Raw genomic sequence first — 13,752 nt, 5'->3', positions numbered from 1 at the left:
ACTCTCTGTCTCTTTATTGGTGCATTTAGTCCATTTACATTCAGCGTAATTATAGATAAGTAAGTTTTTAGTGCTGTCATTTTGATGCCTTTTTATGTGTGTTGTTGGCCATTTCATTTTTCCACATGCTTTTTTGTGCTGAGACGTTTTTCTTAGTAGCTTGTGAGATCCTCATTTTCATAATGTTTAACTTTGTGTTTATTGAGTCGTTACGTTTTTCTTGGCTTTTTTCTTGAGTTATGGAATTGATATTCCTTTTTGTGGTTACCTTTTTATTTACCCCTATTTTTCTAAGTAAAACCCTAACTTGTATCCTTCTATTTCGCCTTGTATCACTCTCCATCTGGCAGTTCAATGCCTCCTATATTTAGTCCCTCTTTTTGATTATTTTGATCGTTTAGCTATTGATTTCCATGATTTCCTGTTGTATGTATTATTTTGTTTATTTATTTATTTTTTAGAATTAGTCTTAATTTGTTTGTTTTTGTGCTTTCCCTGTTTGAGTTGCGTTGATATCAGGACGTTCTGTTTTGTGTCTTTGTATTGTGCTGGTACCTGATATTATTGGTCATCAGGCCAAACAATCTCCTTTAGCATTTCTTGCAGTCTTGGTTTAGTTTTTGCAAATTCTCTAAACTTGTGTTTATCTGTAAATATCTTAATTTCTCCTTCATATTTCAGAGAGAGTTTTGCTGGATATATGATCCTTGGTTGGCAGTTTTTCTCGTTTAGTGCTCTGTATATGTCGTCCCATTCCCTTCTTGCCTGCATGGTTTCTGCTGAGTAGTCTGAACTTATTCTTATTGATTCTCCCTTGAAGGAAACCTTTCTTTTCTCCCTGGCTGCTTTTAAAATTTTCTGTTTGTCTTTGGTTTTGGCAAGTTTGATGATGATATGTCTTGGTGTTTTTCTTTTTGGATCAATCTTAAATGGGGTTCGATGAGCATCTTGGATAGATATCCTTTCTTCTTTCATGATGTCAGGGAAGTTTTGTGTCAGGAGTTCTTCAACTATTTTCTCTGTGTTTTCTGTCCCCCCTCCCTGTTCTGGGACTCCAATCACTCGCAAGTTATCCTTCTTGATAGAGTCCCACATGATTCTTAGGGTTTCTTCATTTTTTTTAATTCTTTTATCTGATTTTTTTCCAGCTATGTTGGTGTTGTTTCCCTGGTCCTCCAGAAGTCCCAGTCTACATTCTAATTGCTCGAGTCTGCTCCTCTGACTTTCTATTGCGTTGTCAAATTCTGTAATTTTATTGTTAATCTTTTGGATTTCTACATGCTGTCTCTCTATGGATTCTTGCAACTTGTTAATTTTTCCACTATGTTCTTGAATAATCTTTTTGAGTTCTTCAACAGTTTTATCAGTGTGTTCCTTGGCTTTTTCTGCAGTTATCCTAATTTCATTCGTGATATCTTTAAGCATTTTGTAAATTAGTTTTTTATATTCTGTATCTGATAATTCCAGGATTGTATCTTCATTTGGGAAAGATTTTGATTCTTTTGTTTGGGGGGTTGGAGAAGCTGTCATGGTCTGTTTCTTTATGTGGTTTGATATGGACTGCTGTCTCCGAGCCATCACTGGGAAACTAGATTTCCCCAGTAGTCAGCTAAAAAAAAATGCAGTCAGATCCCTATCTGAATTCTCTCTCTGGCTCCGGGTATTCGGATGTTAATGGGGTCGCCTGGGGAGGGTGGGGGAGGGATCTGAGAGCTAGGAGTGTAGCACCACAGAATATAGAGCTGAACACCACGTTCACGCTCCGCCCCCGTTTGCCAAAATCCGGGCTGGACGGGTCCCTGGCTAGGACACTGCTTTCCTTGCTCGAAAACCAGTCCCTTCCTCCTGGGGACTTCCTCCGGTGCGCGGCACCGCTCGTGGGCACTGGGTGGGCGTTTCCCGCACGAACGGGTGGGCCCGCCCCCAGGGTCTATTCAGGCGATTATAATTAGATCCCGCGGTCACGCCCCGCTTGTGCGCGCGCCCAAATCCCAGCGGGATGACTTCCGGGTTGAGACGCTGCTTTCCCTGTTCGGGAACCAGTCACTTCCTCCCCGGGACTTCTCCTTCCGGAGCGCCACACCTCTCGCGCGAACTGGGTTGCGTCACCTGCACGGCCAGGTGGGCCCGCCCCCTGGGTCAATTCAGGGCAATAAAAATGGACTCCGTGCTCACGCCCCGCTCGTGCGCGCGCCCAAGCCCCAGCAGGACGGAACCCCGTCTGGGACGCTAGTTTCTGCGCTTCGGGACCAATCAGTTCCTCCGCACGGCCAGGTGGGCCCGCCCCCTGGGTCAATTCAGGGCAATAAAAATGGACTCCGCGCTCACGGCCCGCTCGTGCGCGCGCCCAAGCCCCAGCAGGGCGGCACTTTGGGATGCTACTTTCTGCGCTTTGGGACCAATCAGTTCCTCCCGGGGACTTCTCCTTCCAGTGTGCCGCACCTCTCGCGCAAACTGGGAGGGCGTCACTCGCACGACCAGGTGTTCCCGCCCTCTGGGTCAATTCAGGGTAATAAAAATGGACCCCGCGCTCATGCCCCGCCCGCGCGCGCGCGCGCGTGCCCAGATCGCAGCGGAATGGCTCCCCGTCTGGGATGCTGCTTTCCCTGTTTTGAGACCAGACACCTCCGGGGATTTCTCCCTCTGGTGTGCCGTGCCACACGCGCGGACTGGGTGCGCGTCCTCCCGCACGAACGCGTGGGCCCCGCCCTGGGGTCACTCCAGGGAAACACAGCTGACCCCCCCCCCCCGCGCGCGCCCCGTCGGCTTCTCGCCTAACTCCCGGCGGACAGCAGGGCACCCCAGCTGGGACGCTGTTCTCCCCCCTCTCAGATCAGTCACTGCCTCCCGGGTGTTTCTCCCTCCGGCTGCGCCCCTACGCCGCCCGCGCCAACCTGCTAGGCTTCCTCCCGGGATGGGTTCGGGGGGGAAGGGGTGGGCCCCCTTTCTGTGCCGTCTGCCCCCCTGGGCTCTGCCCCAGATCGAGCTCCGAAGGTCACCTGCCTGGTGCGCTGGCTCCTAGTTCTGAAAACAGTCGCTGTCTGCCCGTATTTGTTCGTCCTCCGTCTCTAAGTCTGTGCTTGTTGTTCAGAGTTCATAGATTGTTATGTATGTGATCGATTCCCTTGTTTTTCCGAGTCTTTGTTGCAAGAGGGATCCGCGGGAGCGTCCACCTAGTCCGCCATCTTGGCCCCCTCTCTCTGATGTCTGCTCTTCTACTTTTAAGCTATTATAAATGGTCAACTATCCTTTCTGTGTAACTGCCATTCTAGAACACTGTAGCATCTCTAATCTGCTCCATTCTCTTAATGATGACTCATCACATCAACTCCAAGAAAGAAGAATTGCTATTGACTCTGACTCGTGGTGACCCGATGCGTGTCAGAGTAGAACTGTGCTCCATAGGGTTTTCATAACTAATTTTTTTTTTTAATTTTCTGGAAGTAGATCATGAGGCCTTTTTTCTCAGGCACCTGTGGGGTGGACTTGAACCTCCAACCTTTTGGTTAGCAGCCCAGCGTGTTAACCATTTGCACCCTCAGGGACTCCCATCACATCAAAGAAATGTCTTAACACCTGGCACTTGATTGCCTCCAAGATTTTGTTATTGGGTATGTGGTCTTCTGACCAGCCGCCTCAGGATCATCTGGGGGTTTGTTGAACATGCAAAGCCCTCAGCTCCACCTGAGACCTCCTGAAGCAGATCCTGCATTTTGACAAGATTCCCGGTGATCTCCATGCAGATTAACGTGTGAGAAACTGATCTAAGTGAGTGGTTCTTAATCTGGTTGAACATTGGAAACTCTCAAAAATGCCAATGCCTGGGCCCCACTCCAGGGCAATTAGATTCTTTGAGAGTGGCCCCAGACACCTGTATATTTTAAAACTCCCAGATGATACTTTGCTCTACTACTTGAGGGTATAAAATGAGGCATGGGAAAAGGCCAGGAGGAGTCAAATGAAAAAAGAATCTTCTAAATATTTGGCAACTGAAATGAATTGGAATTTGGGTGTGAGGGAAATAAGGAAAAAAAAAAAAAAAAAGAAAGTGATGGAAGAGAAAGAAAATTGAGCCATGTTGAATCCCAGTTGAGGAATTAGCCATCCATGCTTTTGGAAAAAGCTAGAACCAACACTTAATATTAAGTTATACGTCCTTCTGTGGTATAAACAGCTCTATCTTCCCAGAACTGTAGTAAAGACTGTAGGTGTTTGGTTTGTTTTATGGAAAATAAGGAACTGGGTTAAGCTCTATGCTTGTGTTGATAGAGAAAATGTGCAATAACAGCGAGGTGATAATATACGGTTGCCAGATAAAATACAAGAAGTCCAGTTAAATGATAGAGAAAAGATTAAAGTTGTCAAGGATTTCATTTTGCTTGGATTCACAATCAACACCCACGGAAGTAGCAGTCGAGAAATCAAAAGACATACTGTATTGGGCAAATCTGCTGCAAAAGACCTCTTTAAAGTGTTGGAAAGCAAGGTGCGCCTGACCCAAGCCACGGTGTTTTCAATCACCTCATATGCATGCAGAAGATTGAAGAAGGATTGAGGCTTTTGAATTGTGGTGTTGGCGAAGAATGTTCACTATACCACGGACTGCCAAAAGAATGAACACATTTGTCTGGGAAGAAGGACAATCAGATGCTCCTTAGAGGCAAGGATGGCGAGACTATGTCTCACACACTTTGGAGATGTTATCAGGAGGGACCAGTCCCTGGAGAAGAACATTATGCTTGGTAGAGGGTCAGCAGAAAAAAGAAAGACCCATAAATGAGATGGATTGACACAGTGGCTGCAACAGTGGACTCAAAGCATAACAACTGTTGTAGGGGAAAACGTCACAAAGTTGAGTAAAGCAAAAAGAAAGTTTTATTTGGCATATATTCAAAAAGGCAAAAAGTGAGAAGGGGACAAGTATGTTGCCAGAGCTAATGTCTGCCCAAATCCAAATCTGGGGAAGGTTGCAGAATCACCAGTATATATTAACATCACAGTATGGGTAGAATCATTGAAAGCTTCACCTTTTCACAGATTGGCTAGAAATTGTAATCTTACATTTTGAATCATCTTTCTTAACAATCAATGGTACAGGTTTCAGTAATGACAGTCAGGAGGGTCTCATTGGTCCAACAAATTTCTTTTCAGTAAATGCTAATAGAAAAAGATAAGAGTGGAAAGTCTTTTGTGTTCTGTTTGATTGGCTTTATGTGAAAGTTTCCCTAAAAGATATTTTTCTTCCCTAAAAGATGATTTCCAAGATTGTCCCCTCTATTCTTTATCTCAGGGCCCAGTTGATGTGTCCTTGTGAGTCCTTGTGGGCCCAGCTCCAGCTGGGTCACATTCTCTATTCTCAAAGACAGGGAATAATGATTCCAATATTATTTTCTAAATCACAATTGTGAGGATGGCACATGACCAGGCAAGTTGTCTTACCCAATATTTGATATATCAAAAATTTTAATTTAAATAGGTATCCTATATTTTTATTTGCTGAACCTGGCAACCCTTTGATGAGCTCTTAGCTCATTGGTTCCGGAGAAAGAGCAGCTTAGGGCCAGAGGCCAACATCAGCCTTAGCATTGAGTTGGCAGAAATCTCGGGGGAGATACTATGCTTACATAGAGTTGGGATGTTGTATCTTCATTTGGTTTGAATCAGAAGAACTTTTTTCTTCTTTATTTCCAAATCTTCTTGGTTTTTCTATTTCCCCCTCCCCCATTCGCCGTCCTCTTGCCCTTGTTTATTTTTAAAGTGAATTCCTCCTGATTTTGTGTTTGTTGTTTTCACAGTATCCTCAAGTGTTAGAAAAAGAAAAAGAAGGCCCTTATTCTTAAAGTAAATTCAAATTCCTGGTATTTCTGGAACAGCCCTTATTTACTTACCATCTTCTAGGGCACCGGCAGCATTAGAGATGTGTTCACAAATTTACATTTGCAAAGTGCTCTCATTCTTCCCTGGTTTGTGATAGACAATTTCCTGAGGCAAGAAAGAGTGTCAGCTCAGGGTGTGGTGAGAAAAATATGGGGGTGGAGATGAAAAACAACAGCAAAATGAAAACAAGGATTTTTTCTAAAACCAGCTCCCACCAACAACCCTCTCTCTTTCCCTCTGCCTGGTACAAAGAGCCTTTTCAGCTGGCATGTTGAATAGGCAGGGGACCTCTCTCAGAACTGCCAAGTCTGTTAACGTACATATTATTTTCCTTTGAAAACTGCCTTGAGTGGAGCCTTGTGAAGGATTTCTCAAGTGCTGCCCTGAATCATTCCCAAGATTGGGTGGAGATGGAGGTTCAGAAGGAACAAAGAGCAGGCACTGGAATGTTCTTTTCTTGCTTGCATGATCAAGAAGAAAGAAAAAGAGGAGTGGGATAGACCAGTGGTTCTCGAATGTGGTCCTTGGACCAGCAGCCTCAGCATCACTTGGGAGGTTATTAGAAATGCGGAACCCCAGGCCCCACTCAAACCTACTGAATCAGAAATTGGCCATGGGGTCCAGCAATCTGTTTTAACAAGCCCACCAGGTGATTCATGCCCTCTAAAGTTTGAGAACCAAAAGGGTAAAGAATTTTACCTTTTCACCCTCAATAAGAAAACCTCAATTCTGCTGCCTTGAACCACCATTTTGGGGGGACATGGAGTATCCCAACGTGCAAGGCTGTGCTGCAGACAAAATAGAGTAGCATGGGTCCTTTTCTTTAGTTGGATGACAAATACGGAACCAGAGTAGGTAAGGATAGAAGAAATAGCACAGGCAGAAAAGAAACTTCCTTGTCAGCTTCACAAAGCTCAGGGGTACAGCCTGAGCATCAGGGTTCTAATGTGACTTCCCTGGGGCTCTAACATGAAGTCAGGTCTGAGGGCCACCATCTTATGGAATCTGTCACTCACCTCTTGGAGCCCTTCCTACAGTGGTTCTCAGCCCTGGCTGCAAATTAGAACAATCTGTGACCTCTTTAAAATATACTGGTGCTAGGCCCCATTGCCATTCAGATTTAATAGATCTGGGATGGGGCCCAAACTTCACATTGTTCCAACATGGGCACGAATTCACGGCTCTACCCCTATGCTGAGAGCAGAGGAGGGTAGAAAAGCTGGGTGTTAATGCGGCCTCACCCTGACATTGGAGTCTCTGGGCGGCCAACAGTTAAGTACTCAACTGGTAACTGAAAGGTTAGATGTTCGAGTCTACCCAGAGGCACCTGGGAAGTAAGTCCCAGTGATCTACTTAAGAAAAAAATCAGCTATTGGAAACCCTATGTAGTGCAGTTCTGTCCTGACACACGGGGGGCGCCATGAGTCTGAACTGGCTCCACAGCAGCTGGTACTGGTACCCTAACATTGTCACTGCAGATCAAGTCCTCCGGGGGCGTCAGACGGCTGCTCATCAAGAAACAAACGTTGGATCACAACAGCAGGCTTCAGACTATTCAGTTTGGGATTACTGAAATCCTGTAAGTGCTGTGTGTGGTATATGTATATGTGTGGTATATGTGTGTGTGGTTTGTGTGTGTATGTGTGTGTCTTTGGGTGAGGGACTGAGCACGTTAAGATTCCCACTCACCCGCCTTCACCTTGACTCCCTACCCTACTTCTACAGCTTTTATCACTTTTTCATTTTGATCTTCCTTGCAAAGTTTATTCGACAAAGGGTTTGTCCTCCTTAAGAAAACAAAACAAAAAAAGTGTGAAAACCAATGAGCTTAGTATCTCTGGGGTTCCCTGTAGCCCTGACATTCCACAACCCTGTGGTGCAAGCTAGGTCCATAGCCGTCATCCTCCTGGAGTTCACCGATATATCAGAGGAGCAGGGAGCTGGGAAAAAGCTGTGTATTCCTGGCCAGACGAGGGGCCCTCTGCAAATGCTCCTGGCTCTGGTAGCGGTGGTAGTTGTGGTGGTGGTGGTGATAGGTGTATCGGTAGGGCAGGAGATGGATATAAAGCGAAGATGAGATGTGGAATCGACTTGAGGGCAGCGGGAAGCGGTGGGCAGCAGGGAAGATGGGAAACAGACAGTAAGAAAAAGGGAGAATTAGAGAAAGATATTGTCTTCAGGAAACAGCTCTCTGTCATCCAGAACACATGGTTCTGTCTTCATGTATTATAGCTTTACCAGTGACCTAAGGGTAACCAGACAAAAACAGACTCTGAGCTGGTCAGAATGGTTGGGACCGAGTTTGCCTTCTAATAAAGGCAAAGTTTGACCAGATATGGGGACCTCAGAACTGCTTCTGAGGACCAAGTAGAGGTACAAGACTATCGGAATGGATGGGTGCTGTATTTTTTCTTTTCTTTTCACCATCACTATCACAATTTTAGTGACTCGGTTGGGATCTGTGGTGGAGAGAGCGAATGAACACCAGGCCTCCCAGATTCTCTCTCCACCCCTCCACCCACCACCCCAACAAAAAGCCACATTGTGCTCATGAACCCTGCTACAGTGAATGGGGCCTTTATTCTAGCCTCCTTTCTGAGTGTGCTGCTGCAAGCTTCCTTAGATGCAGTGGCTTTGACGTCAACTCCATTTTATAATATCGTAAAATAGAAGAGCTAGAAGGAATTTCAGGAATAGCCTGATCTAACTTCATTTTCTTCCTTCCTTCCTCCCTCCCTCCCTCCCTTCCCCCCTCTTTCTCTTACTCTCTTTCCAGATCAGAAACCAAACCCAGTGCCATTGAGTTGATTCCGACTCACAGAGACCCTATAGGACAGAGTAGAACTGCCCCATAGAGTTTCCAAGGAGCGCCTGGCAGATTCGAACTGGCGTTCCTTTGGTTAGCAGCCGTAGCACTTAACCACTACGCCACCAGGGTTTCCAGAAGGTAGGATCACACAAATCAAGGAACTTGTCCAGGAAACAGTTGTTTGGCTACAGACCTGTTCTGTTCCCTCCAAATCTGAAACACTAGGCCAAAAACTGCAGATTATTTTTTCAATTTTATACTGTTAGCATTCCCATGAACATATAATCCCATTAAACGATGAATGATCTACTTCCATTACATGTAGGGAAACATTTCAGAGTTGGAACTCAGAACTCTTCCGCTCTCCTTTGTCTCACCCTTCCACATCCTCAGGCCAAGGAAAAGTTTGCTGGAGAATTTGTCTGTTCAACTGATACATTCCCAATGAGAAAGATTTTTGTCTCTTCATCACTTCCAAAGCAAATGGAGGGATTTACCTTGGAATGAAGTTGAAATCCTTGCTAGTTAGAAGCATGCATTATTTTTACTTATCTCTCAAAGCTTCAGGTTTATGCTTATCTAAAATATAAGACCCTTTGCTATTTAGTCACTTCTGTTTTTAGATAGAAACGCTTTTAATTTAATGTCTCCAGGTCTTTGTCAAACCATTTCCTCTACCTGGAAGGTTTTTTCCTTACCAGAGGAGTTGGTGTGTGACTTCTTATTTAACTCCAGTCTAGTATGTCTTCATTGGAGAGGTCTTCAATGACCTACTGGTAGTATTAGTGGGTATCTCTGTTGCTACCTGGACACACTCTTGTGTAGCACTTGCCACATGGCCTGGAATTGTTAACTAGACTGTGAAAAAGTGAAATTGAAACCTTCACTCTTAATTCAGACACAGTATCCTAACTGAAGACATCAGAATAAAACGGCTGTGAGTCCATGTATATGACATTCTGGAAAAGGCAGAATAACAGGGGCAGAGAACAGATCATTGGTTGCCTGGGAGTAGGGGAAGAGGATGACTACAAAGGAGCAGGAGAGAATTTTTTACTGTGACGTAACTGTTCTATCTTGATTGTGATGGTGGTTACATGACTGTATACATTTGCCAATACTCATAGACCTGTGCTCCATAAAGGGCGAGTTTTACAGTATGTAATTTATACTTCAATAAACTTGACTATAAAAAAAAATAAACAAGGATACAAAGATACCAGCTCCTAAAAAAGAAAAATCCAAGCCAATCAAAATTACAAGCTCTTATCTACTAACTGAACTATAAACACAGCCTTCTTTTTTCTGGGAGCCCAGTTGATGTGCTTTCTTTAAAAATAAAACTCTATTTAGCCTCAAAAATTGTCCAGGTTTTTTTGAAAGTTCACATGGAGGTCGTCCTCCTGTGTTGCCAGGAGGACTCTCCACTGGAGCCAACTGAATCACTTGGGCCAAGAAGGGCACTGCATGGGGCTTCTTCTTTCAGAAGGATGACCAAAGTCCAATTTTGCCTTTTGCAAATGGGCGTACTCAACATAAGTTGGGGGTCCTCAGAATCTGGGGAAGCTAGGTCTGGAGAGTGGGCCATGCTGCCATTATCCTCCAGGTGTTGTGTTACAGTTTGATGGAGGACTCTATTCAGCAGCTGAGATCGAGGCATCATATGAGGATGCTGATGGGGGTGGTACAATTGAGTCACGGAACTGACTTTTCAAGAAATCTACCCAGGGATCCATAATCATAGATATGCAACCTAAAGAACTTTATTTAGTTAAAAATAAAAAAAATAAAAACCCATTGCCGTCGAGTTGATTCCAACTCACAGTGACCCTATAGGACAGCGTAGAACTGCCACATAGTGTTTCCACGGAGCGCCTGGTGGATTCGAACTGCCGACCTTTTGGTTAACAGCCGTAGCTCTTAACCACTACACCACCAAAGTTTCCATTTAGTTTAGTAAAATAAAAATAAATCAATTAAAATATAAGTTGGAAACTTAGTAACTTGTGTCTACAAGTATTTCTTTAGTAGGGGCATGTAAGCTTATGAGGCTGATACAAAGGGTATGAAAGATCTATGAATTAAAAAAAGAGTCAATCAAAAATTGTAAAAAGAATGTATAAATAAATAAAAACTTCAGCCATGCAAGAAAACCGCACTTTGATCCATTCCTTATTATCCCAACTTTATTACTTGTATTCATCCTGATTGAATTCTTTTTCCAAACTTCAAATTCACCAGAGGTGCATCATCCAGTATGATAGCCGCCAGCCACCCGCGGTCACGTAGGTGTGAATTTACAGCAACTGAAATTAAGTACAACTTACAATTCAGTACCTTTGTTGCATTACTGACATTTCAAGTGCTTAGTAGCCAGGTGAGCTGGCTGCTGTTTGGAGCGGTGCATATTGATAGGACATTTCCCCACTGCAGAAAGTTCTACTGGACTAGAGGCTGTCTCCTCAAAAACTGAAATTTAAAACAGTTCTTAGCTGTCCACTGAATAAAAACATTTAATCCTGAAAAATAAATTCACCTCGCACACCCTGGCATTCAGGCCCACCTTTCTCAGCATCCAGGTGATTCTGCCATCTCTAGGATGATGGAGATCCTGCTCTCACGGAGTCTGGGTCTGGATGATTTCGGGCTCACAGACAATCTGCTTTATTTTTGTCATTATTTCTTTTCATCTATACTCCCCTGCCAGTGGCCCGTGCTGCAGGACCGCTGCCAGCCTCAGTTCTGGGTTGTACGTTTTTGGAAACCTGGGAAGCCTCCGAAGACCGAGACCCCTTTTGATGACTAGATCACAGGGCTGTGGGCCAATGTCAGTGACATGGTTGAGGAAGTTGCCTCGAGTCATCCCCTGCACCACCGGTATTAATGTCACTCAGCTGTAGAGGGAATCCTCAAGCTGTCTCGTCTGCATCTGTCTCCCCTGCAGGTTCCTGCGTGTCTGTGTCTGTGTCCGTATTTGCTTTTCGCCTGTGGCTAAAGTTAGGCTGCCTGTACTCCTCTGTGAGCAAAATCCCTTCCACAGTGCTGTGCTGGTACCACAGTGCTTAACAGCTGGCTGTCTGGGGGAAAAGCCTGATTTGTAGTGTTCCCTGCATGTCATCGTGCAAATATTCCCACCATCATGGCTGATTTCAAGATGGCATCACTCAGCACAGAGTTGGGAAATTTCCTGCCATATATAACAGTACATATGTACGCGTTATGTGTGTATGCATGTATGTATTTGGATGCATGTATGTATTTGGATGCATGTATGTATTTCTACCGTGCAATAGCTGTAAATAATCTCAAGGGCATAACGAGAGTAAAATGTAATAAAGTCATGAGATTAATGAGTTTAAAATATTTGTTTTGACTATAATTTTCTTACCATTAAGTTCATATAATTTAACTTTTAATAATGGCCCTGTTTAACAACCAGGTCCCAGAATTCCTAAAAATATAATGACCGGCTCTTGTGAGTTGGTATGAGTCAGCCCCAGCACACCACAGCTCCCCTCTTTTTACTGAAGAAATGTAATTAGCCTTTTGGGAGCTATCTGTTCCTAATTATAACCCCTTTGTATGTGCTCCCGAGATTGAGGGAATGCTTTTTGAGGGTTCATGGATTGTAGGAATTTGTCATCTATGATCCCTCCAAATTATCTAGTTCGAACGAACAGATCTGCCCTCAAAAGGGAATATGTACAAAGATTTAGAGAACTAAAAATGACCTGAGAACAGAAGACTGCCTTTTAAGAGGGCTTTGCCTGGCCTGCATAACCATTACATGGAAGAGCCGGGATGTCCCAGCTGCATTACTGAAGTGGGAACATAGATGGAATGGGAATGGCTGCTCTGACTTGTCCAGAGCTTTATGACCTTCTGCTAATAGGACATGAGAAATCTGAAGGGTTTTGAGCACATTCCATTTTTTGTTTTTGTTTATATGGGTAGTTATCCTGAAAGCTGGACTTCTTTATACTATACTTTATTGCACTTAAAAACTCCACTCAGTGCTGAGAAGTTCAGTGGGTTTTTTCTCTGACAATTGAGAACTCCCGTGAGACGAGGACACTTGTCTCTTTGCCTAGTGAGTTCTCCAGTGCCTGGTATGATTTTGGTATGGAGAAGGGACTCGATAAATGGGGGCTGAATTAAGGCTGAGATGCTGGGAAGAGGAATGAGCTCGGGTTAGGGAGGGAACAACTTACTTCATGTTTTTGGCTTATGTTGGTGTTAATTACAAGCAGGTTATTCATTGTGTATATGGAGTACTGAAAGGGATCTCTCAAGTGTGTTTTTGCTATTTCACTCAGGTCTTTGTAGCCCCGTGGAGCAGGAACGAAGGATGGTAAATAAAGATAACAAGACCTCAGAACCTGAAGGCTCTGCAGAGACATCCTATGTCTTATGTTTTCTAGCTATGAGACCCTGGGAAAATCATGCCTACAAGCCTTAGTTTCCGTGTCTGTGACATGGCAGTGATCATTCCTACTTCACAGAGTTGTGAAAATTGAATGAGATGATGCATGCAAAGTGATTGGCAAGTGGCAGGCACTCAACAATGTGGACCCTCTGAATAGATTGCATTTCCTTTCCTCAATGTTGGGTAAAATGGAAGTACCTTCCTACCCTGTTGTAATTATCAGAGATAATAATATGTGGTTGCTAGCTTGATCCAGTGGAACCGTAGCAAGAAGGGTTAATTCACTCTTCTGTGTACCAAGTACTATGCCGGTTACAGGGGACAAAGAAATGAGTAAGTAATACTTATTTCCTTCCAGGAATTCAGAGGTCGGTGGGTATGAAATACACAGCCAAGTGATTATGACACAGTATAAACCAGGATTTTTGTCAGGAGGAGCAGAATTTAAAAGAAAAAATTGACTAAGAGAAATGTTTTGACCATGAACTTTGAACAAATGGGACCAAACATTTGTTCGCCTTTGTCCTCTGTCCCCATTGAGAGCTCTTGGCTTTCAAAATCAAATCCAGGTGCATCCCCAGGGTAAGTGGGCTGCCCTGTGGCCTTTCTTTGGGACAGTTGAAAATAAATTTTGCAGCCA

The sequence above is a fragment of the Loxodonta africana genome, chromosome 24 (genome assembly GCF_030014295.1).
Source record: "Loxodonta africana isolate mLoxAfr1 chromosome 24, mLoxAfr1.hap2, whole genome shotgun sequence".
NCBI lineage: Eukaryota > Metazoa > Chordata > Mammalia > Proboscidea > Elephantidae > Loxodonta > Loxodonta africana.
The sequence above is the reverse complement of the archived record's forward strand: the minus strand, read 5'-3'. Positions refer to the sequence as shown.